Source organism: Panthera tigris, chromosome A2 (assembly GCF_018350195.1).
Source record: "Panthera tigris isolate Pti1 chromosome A2, P.tigris_Pti1_mat1.1, whole genome shotgun sequence".
In the NCBI taxonomy this organism is placed as follows: domain Eukaryota; kingdom Metazoa; phylum Chordata; class Mammalia; order Carnivora; family Felidae; genus Panthera; species Panthera tigris.
In genome coordinates, this window is record NC_056661.1 from 124,882,080 (window position 1) to 124,897,531 (window position 15,452).

At 41.7% G+C, this 15,452-nt stretch overlaps 1 long non-coding RNA gene across 1 annotated transcript in view; it reads right to left on the reverse strand.

The window, feature by feature from the left end:
• The window catches only part of LOC122236453, a 39,562-nt gene extending 24,732 nt beyond the window's left edge, over nucleotides 1-14,830 (reverse strand). Inside the window, exons 1-2 of the long non-coding RNA XR_006214522.1 lie at nucleotides 14,700-14,830; nucleotides 9,719-9,856 (exon numbers count right to left, since the gene is read on the reverse strand). This is a non-coding gene — a long non-coding RNA (uncharacterized LOC122236453). The remainder of the gene's footprint in view (nucleotides 1-9,718; nucleotides 9,857-14,699) is intronic.
• Nucleotides 14,831-15,452: the final 622 nt, after the last annotated feature.

Below are 15,452 nucleotides of genomic sequence, written 5' to 3' on the forward strand. Positions count from 1 at the left end.
TGATCTGGAAAGTGCTTTTTTCTATTTACCTGTTAATAAAGGCCATCAAGAGTAGTTTGCTTTCAGCTGAAAAGGCCAGTAATTTTCCTTCCCTATCCTATTTCAAGGGTATAATAACTCCCAAACCCTAGTCTGTAGGAATCTCAATCATCTTTCCCACTCTGCAGAACATCATCCTGGTTCATTAGGCTGATGGTATGTTGACTGGATCTGGTGAGAAGTAGTGACTATTCTAGACCTGTTATTAAGATACTTACATGCCAGAAGGTAGAAAATAAATCCCACTAAAATGCATGGGTTTCCTACCTTGATCAAAAATTGAGGGATGCAATGGTCTAGGGCATGTGGACATATCTCTTCCAAGGTGAAGGGCACGTTGTTGCATCTGGCCCCTCCTACCACTAAGGAAAGACACAATCCTCTAATGAGCCTCTTTGTACTTTGGAGACGATTTATACCTCATCTGGGGACATTAACTCCATCACATTTACCCAGTGATACAAAAAGTTCCCAGTGTTGAGTGAAGGCCCAGACAAGAGGAGGGTCCCCAGTAAGTCCAGGCTGCCATGCAGGCTGCTCACTTACAGCACAGTACCGATAAGCATGGACAGTGCTTGAAGTGTCAGCAAATAGGGATTCTGTGTGGAGCGTTTGGCAAATCTCCATAGATAATCATAGTGCAGACCCCAAGGATTTTGGAGCAAAGCCACAGATTCTCTGCAAGTAACTACTCTCCTTTGCAGAAACAGCTTATAGACATCTATTGGGCCTTTATAGAGATGGTTGATCAGGGGCCACCAAGTCACCATGTGTCCTGAGCTGCCTATCGTGTCCTTGGTCCTGTCTGACCCACAAACCATCAAGTTGAGAATGCACTACAGCACCCCATCATCAGATGGAAGAGGTATATTTATTTGAGATCGAACTCCTAAAGTAACTAGTATGTTCCATGGGGAAGTACAGTCCCTACTCCTGCTACATTGCCTTCTCTCACTCAGCCCACCTATGTGGCCTCATGGGAGTTCTCTATGACCAGCTAACTGACATGGTTGAAAGTCAGGATGGTTTTGCAGGTGGCTCAGCATGACATCTAGGTACCACCTAGAAGTGGACTGCAGCACTCCAGCCCCACTTTGAGATAGCCCTGGAAGACAATGCAAAGGGAAATCTTTCCAGTAGGCAGAAAGATGAGCAGTGCACCTGTTCATCTTGCCTTGGATTGATGGCCAGAGGCACTGGTCTACAACAATCAATGGGTCTTCTTCAACTCAGTATGGCTTTCCTGCATATGGCTCCTGGCAGCTAATTCTGGAGGCTGGTACTCCGTAGAGGGGACTCAATGTTCCCACGCTCCCTTTTGTCAGAGCTGATGTTGTCAATGGGTTTAGATTTTTCCTGAATCAATGGGGCAAATTTTGTGCCAGCAAAATTCTGTCTCCTGCTTAACATAAAGTCAGCTTTTAGCTGAATAGAAATTTCTGAATTATTTCCAAATAAAAGCAATATTTCTGAATGATTTCCAAATAAAAGCAATAAAAGATGTATGAAAAATCTGACCATGGCTGCACATGACACTGACTCCCAGAGATTTGCAGGAAGTCAGAGTCTGGCCTCAGGTCACCAGATATCATAATCATCTCCCCGTTTACCTTACTGAGGACAGCCTCCAAAGAGAGACTCACAGAGGGTCATGGCCCCACATAGCTCTCAATCCCAGCCTCAAGAGCTCCCCTATAGCCAAGGTTCCACCAGGCCACATCCCAGAACACACCACAGAGCTTCCCCCACTGTTTTGCCTGGAGCCCAAACCAGCACCTGAGAATGAATGCAGAACTTTGGGGCACAGGAAGAGGGGAGAATAAGTCAAAAAAGAAATCACACACAATGTTTATTAAAAAAAATTTTTTTGTCAAACATCACCAAAGTAAATACCCATGTACTATTTCTTATATTCAATAATGTTATTGTTGTGCCATTTTGTCATTCTCCTTTCTCTCTCTCTGCCTCTCTGTCTCTCTCAATCTGTGTGTGTGTGTGTGTGTGTGTGTGTGTGTGTGTGTGTGTAGAAATTCATGATGGAATAGAAAAGAGAAAGAGCTTTTGGGAGAACAATAAATTTTGCAAAACTCTGTCCTTAACCTTTCTAATCTTATAAATCCAACTGCTGACTCAGCTCTCCGCTGGTTGTCTTACAAGCATTCCAAATGTAACAGAAATCGTGATTCATCATTTCCTACCCCAGACCTGCTCCACCCCTATCTTCCTCATCCTAGGAAATGACACCACCATCCACTCATTGTTCAGCATGAAAACTCTGGAATCAACCTTGATTCCCTCTACAATGGGACCCTTTACAAAAAGAAGGTTTAGAGGGAAGACTCAAAACAGAAGGGGCCATGATAGCATGACAGTTATGAATATGGAGGATCCTGGGTTCACTGCTGGCTAGCCAGCTCATGAGGTTTGTGAATGTGGGCAAGACTCCAACTGCTCCAACCTTCAGGTTTAAAATATCAAGATCACAACAGTGTCTACAACTCCACAGTTGCTGTGAGAATTAATGACCTCAGTGTGGCAGCTGTCCAAGGCCAGCTCACCTAGGGCACTAGAGAGTAAGCCTGTTTCTGGTTCATGGTCTCCTCCATGCAGTGATGGTGGAAAGACAGAATGAGCTACATGACTTTTCACCTACAATCAGCTGAGCAGCATCAGCGGGAGAAGACTCCTACCATAATTACACTTGGATTTACATGCTTTTACCAAACCAAATCCTTTTCCTTGTCTATTCCCTCTTCTAACTGTACACATTTGAAACCAGAGCCCCTCTGGGGGTGGGGTACATGGTGCTGCCTCCTTCCATGCTCACACTAGGCTTTGATACCCACCTCTCTGTGTCATGCAGCCACTATGATATGGACCCTAGTTTATGTTCTTTGCCCGTCTTGCTTGGAGCCTGTGATGTCTCCTCAGTGGATGTGACTTAATAGTTTGCTTAATAAAATGAGTATTTTCAGATGATAAATCCAAAATTATAATAACTTCTGGCATTAGTAAGAAGTTTTCCACCATGCTAGAAATATGTGTTCTAATTAAGTATCAGAAGCAGACGTATTATCATTTCAGGACCAAGTGTTTCATGCTATTTCACTCACTGATGAAGCATATGAATGATATGAAATGAATGGTGAATGATAGGAAAAATTTTTAAGATAAACCCAATATAACATATACATTGTGGAGTGCCTGGGTGGCTCAGTCGGTTAAGCATCCGACTTTGGCTCAGGTCATGATCTTGTGGTCCGTGAGTTCAAGCCCCATGTCAGGCTCTGTGCTGACAGCTCGGAGCCTGGAGCCTGTTTCGGATTCTGTGTCTCCCTCTCTCTCTCTGCACTGCTCCTGCTCACTCTCTCTCTCTCTCTCCCTCCCTCTCTAAAATAAATGAAACATTTTTTTTAATTAAAAATATACACATTGTTTTAAAATACATCAATAGGGTAATTATATTTTAAAGCACTGTTAAAAATATATTTATCATTTATATATATATATATAAATACAATCACGAAGGGTTATTAATACACTGTAAAATGTTATATGAATAATTTATAAAATGAGTAAAACTAGAAGTAGGTTTTTATTATTCAATAAGGTCAGTGCCCCTTACAATATTACTTTTATGTACATATTATCTCTACTATGAAAGACCAAGAAACCTTGTTAAGTTTCCTAGCTAAGGGGGAATTTATGCTAAGGTAAATGCCCCTTAATTTACCAACAATTGGTACAACAATTTAAATACAATTGGAGAAATAGAAAGGTCTATAATTAGACTAAAAAAAAAGAAGCATGACTTGGATCCCTAGAGCAGACCCACCTGGACTTTGGGGCATGTTTTCCTAGCCTGGGATTAGTCATCTGGCCCTGACTTTACAGCTTATTACAAAGACTAATTTTGTCTTTCATAATTGCCTGTATCCCACTTGACTGGCGCATTCTGTACAGAGTCAAAAATGCACCCTGTCAGGTCAGATCATTCAGCAATGAATCCTGCAATAAAAGGAACAAGAAGTACTAATTTGTCTAAGTACAAATAATGTTTTCCGGACAATCTCTCAACAAGCAGAATCTAAATAATGGTGAAAATCTCAGTATTGTGAATTAATGTCCTATGGCCTCATTTTATCCACCCTTGACCAGAATGAGAATTTCGAAAAATAAATCTCTGAAAGTCTACAGCCGGCACTAACAGAAAGACCATAAGGTCCTACTGAAGATAAACGATTTCACAGAACGCCACCATCAGATGAGGTCATGCTGGGATCATGTCAGTGAGATAAAAGTGAGACTCCTTTGAAATTTTTTCTGAGTGCAGACAAAAACAAGGATACTGGCAAACCCATGAAAATAATCAAATATCTCCCTCCCTTAGCTACCATGAGTGACCACTGCCTTTTTGCCAATTTCATCTATAGCTTCACTCCATTTCTCCCACCTCCTAGATAAAAAGCATTAAGTTACCCAAGCATAGATTTAATTGTACTTCCTTACACTATCCAATCCAGAAGAGAACTTGGCTTCTTTAAACACTCCACAAAATCACCTAACACAGGCTTACATCCTGACTCGCTTCCTGGTGTGGTCTGCTTTGCTGAAGCAAGTAACAGACAAATCTGTTCCACTACAGATGTGTTCTCAGGGAACTCTGGCTCTGGACAGCGTTAACATCAAGAGCTACACTGAGTCCTCCGACCCAAAAATAATCCAAAGACGGGGGAAACAGAAGAAATTAGAAACAGAAAGAGCAATGATCACTCACTAGATACGTGTCAGAAGGAATTTGCACAAGGTTGTCTTTATTTGACACACCAACTCCGTGAGTTTTTTCCTTCCCTGACAGCCTCTGAGCAATCCCTCAGCAGGCCTTGTTAGCTGCACCTCACAGGACGTCCCAAACCTGACCCTTCCTCATCTCCACGGCATATACCAAGCCCAGCCATCCTCAGGCACCACCTGCTCTATTGCCCCAGCCCGTGGACCTCAGCTGTGGCCCCCAGCCCCCTCCCACAGTCCCTTTGTCTCACCACAGCCAGGGGGCACTTTACAAACAGGAAATATGTATGTACACATAATACTGAGTTTATGAAAAAGTGTTCAGTATCAACAAGCAACTCCACATTTTCAAATTAAAGTAACATGTTGCTCACAGGGTAGTGCTTGGCACAGAGTGACTCCGCAATGAATATTTATTATATACATGAGAAGCGATTTTTCATCTAACAATTGGCAAAGATTTAAAAATAGAAATTCACAGTACTGGCAAGGGCTCACAGAAGTAGCACTCCACACACTTCTGGAGAGATTGTGCATTTTATTAGAACAATTGTCTCAAAAGTCTCAAACGTCCATACACTTTGAGAAAGGACTTTCATATTTAGACTTTTGAGTTACGGATTTAATTAAGGACGTGCACAAAGCTGTATTTATATTCAGTAGTCCAGGCATTTTAACTGGCATTTTTTAACCTTACATGGCCAAGAATGGATATTTTTTAGGTTATAAAAATTCATCATGAAATTAAAAGATGTTTTTCTGTATTCATTCCCTATTGCTGCCATAATGTTTACCACAAACTGTGGCCTAAAACACACAAACTTATGATCTTAAGTAAATGGAGGATAGAAGTCAGAAGTGGATCTCACTGGACCAAAATCAAGATGTCAGCAGGGCTGTGTTCCATCTTGAGACTCTAGGAAAAAATCCACTTCCTTGTCTTTTCTAGCTTCTACAGAGTCCAACATGTAAGATACCTACATTTCTACATTTCTTGACTCATGGCCTCTCCCCCCATCGTCAAAGCCAATAGCTCATCATTTTCAAATCTCTCTCCAGTTCCCACCTCCTTCTCTGCCTCCCTCTTCCCTTTAAGAGTGTATCAAGCTCACTTCCGTAACCCAGAATAACATCCTAATTTTAAGGTCAGCTGATTGGCAACTTAATTCTTTCTGCAACCTTAATTCTCCCTTGCTATGTAACATAACATAGACAGAGGTTCTGGCGATTCAGCAGTGGACATTTTTGGAGAGCCACTATTCTGCGTACCACAGGGGGTAAGAAAATTTTGATCTCACTTCTAAGCAAATGATGACCCTTCCAACCTACAGGTTGTTTTTCAAACTTCAAAAGAAGTCTGGAATCTGCAGCCTCAGACTGCAGACAAGGAAAAAGACTTCTCAGCATGCAGTGTATCTTCTTGATGACCATAGTCATGGTGGCTGGGAATCGGCATTGCTCTTATTGCTTGAAATCTAAATATTCAGGCAACTAAGGTGGCCTGACCAGAGACCTGGTGGGTATTTGACCCTCAGCCTGTAGGTTCAGTCTACTCGAAGCAATCAGGAGAGGAAGAAGTTCAGAAGTTGAGTTCCTAGGCCATCTGAGAGTCAAAACTGAGGAAACAAAATTCAAACACAAAATCCATGCAGCAAAAGTAGGGTTGATGCCGTGAGGCCAAGCCAGTGGCAGAAGCCAAGTATAACTGGGATGGAACTGGAATTTAGTATCCAAAAAATGGGCACATTCAGCCCACTGTGCGCCTACTTGCCAACTGCTGTCATGGTGTTTTGGCAGGTCAGCCTGGCTTAACCTTTTTTTTTTTTTTATAGTATTTTTTTTTAAATTTTTTTTAACGTGTTTTATTTATTTTTGAGACAGAGAGAGACAGAGCATGAACGGGGGAGGGGCAGAGAGAGAGGGAGACACAGAATCGGAAGCAGGCTCCAGGCTCTGAGCCATCAGCCCAGAACCCGACGCGGGGCCCGAACCCATGGACTGCGAGATCGTGACCTGAGCTGAAGTCGGATGCTCAACCAACTGAGCCACCCAGGCGCCCCAGCCTGGCTTAACCTTTAGTGCAAGTTTGGCTGACATCATTTTTCTCAGGGCAGAAATGAAAACTGCACCATTGTTTTGGTTAATTTTCCTTTTTCTCCCACAGATTAAAGAACCTCAGAGTTAGAAGATGGAACTTTGGCCCCATGCCTCATAGTAATCCTAAAGTGAAAGTAGTATTTAGAGCCCCTGGCAGAGTCCTCCTCCCCCAGCACTTCTGCAAGTGACTCACTTTCAGTGCATACACACAAAGGGGACATGAGATGGAAACCAGCATCTAATGCACACCACTCACACATTTCCAAAGAATCCATATCGCACTGATCCCCTTTCCATCCAGGTATCACCATGCATTTTCTTTCTGGCAATAATGGAATGACATTGGTGAAGGAAACAAGCATGAAACTTCTAGCTTATTCTGTTGTGGTTCAGAGAAAAGAGATTTTGTGTTCAGCCCTCTGACTATCTGACTAATGTGTTCCCTTGATTTGAATGAATAAAGAAGGGGGGGAAAAAACTACAGCTAACTTCATACTAAAACACGGAAAGTGGGAAGGATTGTATGGGGTAGAGATGAAGGAAGAAAGGCAGCTCAGCTAATTCGATTTTTCCCAAAGGATCGAGAAAACAAAAGCCCAAATCTTTACTGTAAACTACTGGGTACCAGAATCCTAAAATTCTTAGGACTTTTGCAGCAAGTTACTGATAAGCAAAAAGAAACCAGGTCAGTGTAGAACAGTCTTGAGACTCCATCACAAACACTGGTCTCCCTTCCCATATCGTCTGTTGTGACTGGCTGGTGGGAAAACAAATTCTCTCCTTTCGGCTGTGAACTAAGCTGACAAAAGAAACATTTCCTTCTATCCCGGCCTCTGCTTTGTCCCAGTGCTCAGGCTCAGGGCCCTGGGGCCAAGCTCAGGGGTGAGACTTCTCTTCACCGCATGAAGGAAGCAGTGTTGAAAGCAAAGTATTTGATTTCAAGAGAGGAAGGCCTGTTCTCAAGGCCCAAACATTTAACTGTAAAATGTGTAAATGGTGCCATGGAATTCTGGCTGTGGTATGTGTCAAGCTAAGAAGGCAACATGCCATCTTGCCACTCTATATGACACAGAGGTACAGAGAGGCTGAGATAGATAAACACATACACAAGGTTGTTCGTTGTGATATTAAAATAAGGGAGCCGCTCAGAGAATTTCCCTGCTGTTGAAAAATTAGAACCACCATTGTATAAAAGCCATGGACATTTTGGCTTGATATCATCATCAACTAAGCAGCAGTTATAATAATTTGTTTCTGGAAATGCATAAAGATAAGGGAATATCTTGGTTTTCCATTTAACAGGTTTCTGAAAATGCGGAAAGAAGGGTTTTGTACGTGAAATCATATTAGGCATAGCCCTACTTAATTTTTTCTGTAGCACATATGACCTTCTAGTATTTAATCCACTTATTTGTTGCATTTATTGTTTATTGATTCTTTCCCTCCTATTGCAACAGGAAGATCTTTGCATCTGGCGGCTACAGCCACTGCTGTGGTTGTCGGCCCAGGACCCAGCTAACACCTCGACCCCAGGGTTTCCTACTCCACATCTACATATTTACCACTCTACCCCCAAAAGCCTGGGGTGCTCAACTCTAACACTTCATTATCCTAAAGGTGTTACAGGGATATTTAGTCCCCAAACAGGGAGAAGGTTATTCCTTTTACCAACCCTTCTCTGCAACTGTGATCCTTCATTGACATGACGTTACCCACACAGACATGCCCTGATTTACTATTTCGACCTCAGAATTTTTCAACAACTGATGCTTATTGAGCACCTACTATGTGCAAGATACTGTCCTGGGTGCTGGGGATATAAATAGACAAAACAGACAAAAACTTCCGAATTCATTCAACTTATATTTCTTAAGTACCCATTGAAATTGATCCCATATGCAATACCCCTCTATAAATTTACCCTATATGTCTAACTCCATGCTTACAATCAATCCCACATTAAAGTCTCAACCTGACACTAAGTTCTCATGTTTGCCTTTAACATAAACAGACAACAGGACCTATAATACTCCAGATCTCTAGGGTTTTTGTTAAAGTATCTTACTTCACACTTAGCGTAAATGAACAGGTGCTCGCCTCCCATAAAGCCCTGGGGAAGGAATCATTGAATGTGAATATCACAGATTGCACAAACCTCATTTTTACTTCAGGGAGACTCCTCACACTCCCAAAGTAACCACCAAAAAGCCAAATTGAACTATTATGGAATTCTGAAATAAGTTTCCTAATCCTTTGAGAAATCTCTGTCAATCTGCTTCCATCTGACCACACTGGTCCATGATCCACCCATGCAGACACCCTTGCCCAGGCAAACCACTGGAGGTTTTTAGTTGGAGTGTCATTTATATGCCAAGTCATAGTAACTATCTCGAAAATATTAGGAAAAGTCAATACAATGAAAAGCTTTCCCTTGTCTCATTCTTGAAATTCTTCTCCAGCTTAACCCAATTGCGTAAGTCACTTAGAGGCCTTTAAACAAAATGAAATCCTAATGACGTCTCTGCCATGAATAATTAATTGTTCATGTACAATCTTCTCAATAAAATCCATTCTCATTAGATTAGAGGTTTCCTCAAGATGTGTGGGTTCATTATGGACATTTTTACCTCCTTCTTGTATCTTTCTTTCTTTGTCCATCTGGCAGCCTTCCAAAGAGGAAGAATTGGAAGGCATTTGAAGACCTTTGAGAAGTGGTCAAATGTCTTACTATTTCAGAACATAGTGGCTTAACTGACAGAGTAAACAACAGATAGTGAAGGACTAAACTTACCACAGTACTGAAGGGTAGTTTGGTCTTTGGGTGGGAAAAGGGGGAGTAGGGAAGGCATGCTTAGCCGTCTTCTTAGAAACTGACTTTTTCGTCCATGAGTCTTCTGCCTTCATGAGAAAACCTTAGTGACCAGAAAGCCTTGGGAAGAAAGAAACATAATAAGATCTTGTAATTTCTTTTCAGATTATGGAATGTAAGGTCATAAACACAATGGGAGAAACATTAGAGGTCGTCTTCCACTCATTTGACAAACTGCTGAATGCTGTCATCTGTTACAGTTCTAGCCCCTGGACAACAGTGAACCTTGTCCCTATCCCCTTCACAACCCTGCCTTTCCATTCTTCCCTCCTTCAGCCTCACACACAGATGTGTTCAATTCTGCCAACTGTATTGCCCAATTAAGTCAGACTTATTAAATCTATGTTTGAATTTTTAAAACTACTCTAGGGGCGCCTGGGTAGCTCAGTCAGTTAAGCATCCAACACTTGATTTCGACTCAGGTCATAATCTCGTGATTCATGAGATCGAGCCCTGCATCTGTGCATTCAGCACAGAGCCTGCTTGGGATTTTCTCTCTCCCTCTCTCTCTGCCCCTCCCCCACTCACACATGCATGCACACATGGTGCTCTCTCTGAAAATAAATATTTAAATAAATACAAGTAAAACTACTCTAGAAGAAGAAAGGATCTCATCTCTAACTTGAAACACACTTTCTATTTTTCTCCTAAACACTGGATGAGGCCTAATTATCATTCCTGCTCATAGTCATGGTCTAAAAGAACACTTAGGCATAAAACAGACTTGGCAGATACTAGACACAGATTTTTCTTTCACAACTTTTTTACATAATTATATTCATCCGATAGACAAGATTTTGTATTCTGTTCTGTCTTCTCTAGCGTGTCATATGCCATTTTTGAGGGTAACAACCACCGTTTAGAAAAGCTGCATAATATTCTGCTGGGCGGACACACTCTAACAAACCATTCTCTTTTCTTTCCATTTTTCATTACTATCAATTATACTTCAATGAGCAATGTCTTTCTGTATAAAACTTTCCCACTATTTAGTATTATTTCTATAGGTCCAACTCTTAGAAGTATAACTACTGAATTAAAGGATAACATTTAGGTTGTTGAGATATATTGTGAAAAACTTTCCCAAAACACTACTCCAATTTATCCTCCTACATTTCCTATTCAAATTAACTTTCAATTTAAGGTGTGTCAACAGAAGACGCAGACTTTAAATGTTTATTGTGAAAGGTATCTTACACACAGAAAAATATATAACATACACAGTTTAAGGAATAATACTAAACACTTGTGTACCCATCACCCAGTGTAATGGAATATTTTGAAAACCTTAGAAGCCCCCTTTGTATATTGTAGCACCTACAGACATATCTCATAATCTCATTAGCTTAAAATACGTATACAGACACATACATTTATATTCCATTCACATCACAGCCTATGCAGCCTAAGAAACACTCTTTGATATAATTTTGGGGCATTTCCATCTTACAATTTTACCATCTGAGATCTTTTTTTCTGCCTGTAGTCAAGTGTGACAAATAAGAGAGAGGGCACAGAGAACTGACATCCACTTTTAACTGCCTTTCTCAAGAAGTGACACATCTCTGCTTTCTTTGTGAGAACTGCCACATGCCCTCAACTTCACCATAAAGGAGGCTGGCCGACATGGTCTTTCTTTATACCCAAACAGTGCTGTCTGCTGCCTCTGGCTTCTGCAACAGCACCTTTCCCCAAGACAGAACCCCTTCCTGACTTTTGTTAATCACTCCCTTGCCTTTCTTTAGTGTTAAAAAAAAAATTGCCTAGGAAGCACAAACCTAATTGTGTGAGGGAAACACAGAAAATCATATTCATTCCAGACAAACAGCTATTGTTGATGGAATTCTCAGATGCATTCCTTCTGTCATCATTTTTTAAATTACTGCCTTCTATATGCAAAATCTATAAGGAAAGATGCAATTAATTTTCATGATGCCACATAGTACTTGGCTCCATCGGTCCATCAGCAAAATTCCCTCATGAGAAAATTCTAACTGCAATCAAGGAAGCAAATATCTCCCAAGAGCTCCTGGGAGAAATAGCTGATTCTAGGGCTTGGGCAGGACATATACAAGATGAGCCTGGAACACCTTGTTTTGCCAGGAAGGCATAAGGAAATGTTCAAAGGGAAAATCTCAGTGATGAGAGTATGTCGAAGGGACACCGGAGCCAACTAAACGCATTCCCAATGGCCAAAGCTGGAATAATATGAGCAACAAAATAAAGTAGTATTGGATTAAAACCCAATGTATAAGATAGGTAAAGATCCATGAGTCCAACTGATGTAAGTAAATGATTGGAAAAATAAATGGGAAAGAGAGACAAATATTTCATGTAGAAGAACTCTAAATAATTTATGTAGATACTCATCTATAAAATGGTAGAGCAGACCCTACTATTTAAGTACAGGATGTACACGGTGACTTCCTTCCAAAGAGCAGAGTATGGAAAGGGAGTAACTCTACAGTGGAGAAATCTGACAAACACTACCTCAACCAGGTGATCATGGGTAACATCAAGAGCGATAAGTCGTGTTGATAGTGTGTACTCTTGATGTGATGTGAGGAAAAGGGCAATTTACCTCTGTGCTCATCCCCCTAAACACACGCAACCCTACTATAATGAGAAAAACATCAGACAAGTCCTAAATGAGGGACATCCTATAAAACACCTGACCAGTACTCCTCTGACTGTCAAGGTCATCAAAAAGAAGCAAAGTTGGAGACACTGTCACAGCCTAGAGTAGTAGGTAGACATGAATAGAAAAGGGACATTAAATAACTATTAAGGAAATTTGAATCAAGTATGGACTTAGTTGATAACAACGTGTCAGTATTGGCTTCTTAACTGCAATAAATGTACCACACTAGTGTCAGCTGTTAATAACGGGGGAAACTGGGTACAAGCTGTATGGGAACTCTCTGAACTGTTGTTGCAATTTTTTCTATAAATCTAAAATTTCTAAAATTACAAGTTTATTTTTTCAAGTTAAAGAAGTTCAACAAAAAGATCAACAGAAACATCGAGCAATTGAGGCCGCTTTTATCTATATGTTTGAGCTTTAGACGGTAATAATTAAACCCCTGTAATAAAAGATGAGGACTAAAGAAACATTTCTCCCAAGACAGCTGCTAAATAAGTCATGCAGCATAGATTGTTATCTCATTGCCAAAAACGGTGGTCTTATTGGTGGATTTTCTGTGAATTTACCCAAAGTAGAGGCTGTCAGATTCAACCACCAAGAGCCAACTCTGAACATAGAAAGTGGGACACCAGCGCTTACTTAACTCCTTTGGGAACCACTCTTCTCTCTGGCGCCACCTAGTGCACATTAGAGTCACCTGCACAAGTGGTTATTACTCTTGGAAATTTTCTGTATGTTTGAAATGTTCCGTAATAATATTAGGTCGTGTTTTGCTAAAATTTTTTCCACTAAACTTTCAATTTTGAAATAATTGCAGACAAGTTGCAAAAACCGTGCACCCTTCACCCAGCTTCCCAAAACGTTAACATTTTACATAGCCATAGGACAATGATCAAAACCAAGAAACTAACTTTGAAGCAATGCTATTAACTAATCTACAGACTATCTTCAAATGTCATCAGGTGTCCCACTAGTGTCCTTTCTCTGGTCCAGGACCACACACTGCATTTTTACCATGTCTCCAATCTGGGGCAATTCCTCAGTCTTTGTCTTTCAAATCCTTAACAGTTTTGAACGGTCAAAGTAAAACAGGTAAACTATGGAGTTTATGGCAATCTCCCCAAAACAGTTTTATTGAAGGTAGCCCTTCAGATAACTGCCAGCGAATCAGGGAAGAGCCGTGATATGGGTTCTTAGCCGAGATGACTCTGTCATCTCTAGCAAGACCCCAGAAGCAATAGGAGGATAGGGAAGTGGCCAACAAGGGCAGGACTGTACCACACCAGGATTACAGAAAAACCAAGCTTTTATTTATTTATTTTTTTAATGTTTATTTATCTTTGAGAGAGACAGGGCACGGGTCAGGGAGTGGCAGAGAGAGAGAGAGAGGGAGAGACACACAATCCGAAGCAGCCTCCAGGTTCTGAGCTGTCAGCACAGAACCGGATGAGGGGGCTCAAACTCGTGGACCGCGAGATCATGACCTGAGCCAAAGTTGATGCTTAACCAACTGAGCCACCCAGGCACCCCAGACAAACCAAGTTTTTAAATCTAAGGTCCCCTGACCATCTACCATAGTACCAAGTTCCTAGAAACCAGGAAACCTCACCTCATTTGCAGGAACTTCTGAGGTAAGGGGCCCCAGTGTTGATAAGTCCACTCAGCCGAGCTTGGTGAAGGAGTTCAACACCAAGCTGTGAGACAGACCCAGGCCGTCAGTACAGTGCACCCTGGAGCTGGCAGGGGTCCCAGTCTGCAGCCTTCCCAGAGTTTAGCATCAAAGACTCTCTGGGCCAGGAGAGGGGTTCCTCTCTTGCATGCTTCCACATGCTACTGTAAAGTAGCATCCTGCCCTCCCCTGGGGCACCCAAGCTCTGACAAACCTAACTCCAGGACGCACCGCCATAGAGATATGTGGTGTCACAGCACCATCTAGTGCTGATGTAAGAAAGTGCACTAATGCTGCCCCTGCCTCTCTAGTCACCGTTACTGGGGGGACATAACACAAGGTATTTAGCAGAGGTTGACAACCTTGAAGAAGCAACATGACAAGATTTCATGAGTTTACTAATTTCATACTATGACAAGCCAGTGAGGTTTGTTAGGAAGAGAGACTTTGGATCAGATGGACCAGGAGAGAATCCCTTCTCTGTTCTTATTCAATGTGACTTGTTCAGTCTCTGAACATCCCTGAACTTCCTTTCCCTCATATTTAAAATGAGGCTAATAATAGTTACATTTAAGATTGCTACAACATACCTGGGTGAGCACTGGGTTCACATTAGGCCCCAATAGACACGTATTCCCTCTCACACTCCTCTAGCTCCTTGTGCATAATTTCCATGGCAACCAAGGTTGTCACTGAAATGGAAGAGGCAGTTCACGAGAGGTATGATAACATTTATCCACCAAGTCAGACACACTGTGAAATCCAGCAGCCACACTGCGGAGTGCTTAGAGCAGAGACTCTGGCACCCTCTCTTTCACAGCAGCTCTGCCAACTGCTGGGCTTTCCAGCTGTAAAACAGAAATGGTAATAAACACAACTGCGTCCTAGGCTTGTTGTGAGAATTAAATAAATGAATACCTGCAAGGCACTTAGGAGAGTAAACATTCGATGAGCGTGGTCAATTATTGATCACAGTTCTTAATGTTGTGGACTCAAAAATGCAGCGGTGCGGGTGGGGAGACTCAGGACCAGCATTTATTTGATTTATGAAAAGAAAATGTTACATGTTAGGTTTCTTGTCCTTTTGAATGCTGCTACTCCATCCAGACTTGTGTTTTTCCCTAAACACACACACACACACGCGCGCGCGCGCACGTGCACACTGTCTTCAAATAGTCTGAGTCTAGAGCCTCTTACTGTTGGCTTCCTGGGCCATGACCAAAGCGTGGGGGGGCCTGGGCAGCCAACCTGAGCTTTATAAAGAGCCCAAATCCATCAGCAAGGTGAGTATTCCTGGTAAAGGGGATCTTTTATCATTATGAAATATCCCTCTTATTCCAGCT